The sequence below is a fragment of the Phoenix dactylifera genome, chromosome 18 (genome assembly GCF_051530095.1).
Source record: "Phoenix dactylifera cultivar Ajwa chromosome 18, Ajwa_hap1_PhDact_Kaust_v1.1, whole genome shotgun sequence".
Lineage (NCBI taxonomy): Eukaryota > Viridiplantae > Streptophyta > Magnoliopsida > Arecales > Arecaceae > Phoenix > Phoenix dactylifera.
The window spans coordinates 16993821-16996000 of NC_143207.1; the positions used below are offsets into that span (position 1 = coordinate 16993821).

Consider the following 2180-nt stretch of genomic DNA (forward strand, 5'->3'; position numbering starts at 1 on the left):
TTGATCCTTGGGTCTATTATGTAAATTCCAAGCGAGACTCAGCCTATATTTGATTTGCTGTAAGAACAGAGATTCATCTAATTGAAAACGTTAAAAATTATACAAGCGTCGAACCATTTGCTTGTGCGTGCAAGTTTTCTGCATACTTGGGCTGGACCAGTTGTGAGATTCATCTAATTGAAAACGTTAAAAATTATACAAGGGTCGAACCATTTGCTTGTGCGTGCAAGTTTTCTGCATACTTGGGCTGGACCAGTTGTGAGATAGATAAATGATTGCCGTTGCCACTGAGAATCGATATGACCGAGGCACCGAGCAGAAGAGAACGTTGGAGGGATTGACGATCAATTGCTCTAGCTGTGCAAATTGGTGATGTGCCTGAAATAGTGTCGGGAGGCTGGGGTTGTGCCCGAGGGACCCTCCAGCATCTTGGTCATAATGATTCTCGGTAAGAAGGGCTCTCACAATCTCCTCTATTTTCTAAGAGTTGCTCTGACTTAGGCATCAAAAGATTCTAGACACTCTGATAAGAGAACTTTTTCTTTTTTGTTGTTGCAGGCTGAACCCAACGTTAGTCCAAAGCACCGAGCACGATCCTGGCCTCCCGACACTGGTTCAAGCATGTTGCCAAGTCATGCAGCGATCCCTCTCGCTCGGTGCCCCGATCGATTCTCAACGGCAACAATTGCCTCTATAAGAAGTGTCAACTTTTGTGTTTTGAGCATTCCTCATCGGCAATTGTATTAGTAAAACTACTGTTTATCTTCTTCCTTCGCCCTTCTCTCCGGAAAATTTTTGGGTTTCATCTATCTATGGCCAAGTTTTTAATATATCATTAAGGAAGGAGCCATCCTTAGAGTAGAGAGGTGGTGTTCCGTCCCGTCCAATTCCCAATTCGTTTCATAGTAGTCGGACCGTGAGATTGGGCTACCAGTATTTAAGCCCTCTTTATGGCCCATTGCTTCCACGTTCTTTCAGATTGGGCTTATAGTATTTGGGCTCCTATTATCGTTAAGCTTGGAGCAAACCGTGCAAATGTCGACCCACACAAAACTATGATTGCATGTCCATGGAATGCCTAAACAATTCTTAAACCACAATTTTTTATCTAACAAAATTAGAATTAAAATAATAAAATGTTTCTTTCTTCTTTGATGGTGAAATGGAGGAAGCTACATACTTCCCCCACTCTATTTATAAGTGTGAATATATACAAGAGAGGTAGGAAGTCAGTACAAGATACGTGGCATCAATTCATTTGCACAAGGGGAGCAAGGTAACTCTCCAGTGCTTGATCTTCTCTCATCACATAAGTTCCACCAATGTTGGAATGTTTGCAGGATCTTGTGAAGGGTTGCATTAATGGAACATTTCTCTTCTAGAAAAATTTCTGCATTTCTGTCCAACCATATATGCAAATACATTGTAATAATGATCTGATCTCATGCTCTTCTTAAGAAAGATTTTATCTTTCAATGGTGCGACATCGTCCAAAGGTCTAGAAGGTTTGTCGGCCAACATTTTAGTTTAAGGTGTAGCTTCCAAGCAAACCAAACACTTCTCGCAAATGGACATCTAATATAAGTGTGCAATGATTTCGAAGTTTGCATCGCATGCCGGAAAACCCGAGCTAACACCTTACCTATGTGAAGTTTGTTCTTCAATGGAAGTCAATGAAAAATTTTTAGCTTCCCCCCCTCTATTTAAAAAATAAAATATTATATTATATATATATATATATATATATATATATATATATATATATATATATATATATATATATGCATATAAGTTTGTTTCAAGATTGTAAATAGTAATGTTATAATTATTATAATGGCCTTTATAACACATAATTTAGCATAGAATTATCCATTTAAAGATAAACAATGCATGTTATTTTCACTTGTTCCTTGTTCTAAATAAAATACTAGTTTTTCAAAGTTTAGTTTTTTAAAATTAAATTTCTCCAATGGTCAAAAAAAAACTTATTTTTATTCCATAAAAGTGAATGGAATGATATAGCTATTATTTTTCCTCATTATCCGTTATTTTCTATTATAATGCTGTTATAATAATTATTCTTTTCCTATAAAAAGTTTGAAACACTATTGAGGTAAATAACAGCTGTTTTAACCATTATAAAAATCAATAATGGCTTTAACCGGGTTGACATTACATAA

The 2180-nt window shown here is 36.4% G+C and overlaps 1 long non-coding RNA gene across 1 annotated transcript; it reads left to right on the top strand.

The window, feature by feature from the left end:
• Window positions 1-299: 299 nt before the first annotated feature.
• LOC108511875 (uncharacterized) lies at window positions 300-773 on the top strand. Its single transcript, XR_001880337.4, has 2 exons — window positions 300-448; window positions 559-773. It is a non-coding gene; the product is annotated as an uncharacterized LOC108511875 (long non-coding RNA).
• The last annotated feature ends 1407 nt before the right edge of the window (window positions 774-2180 follow it).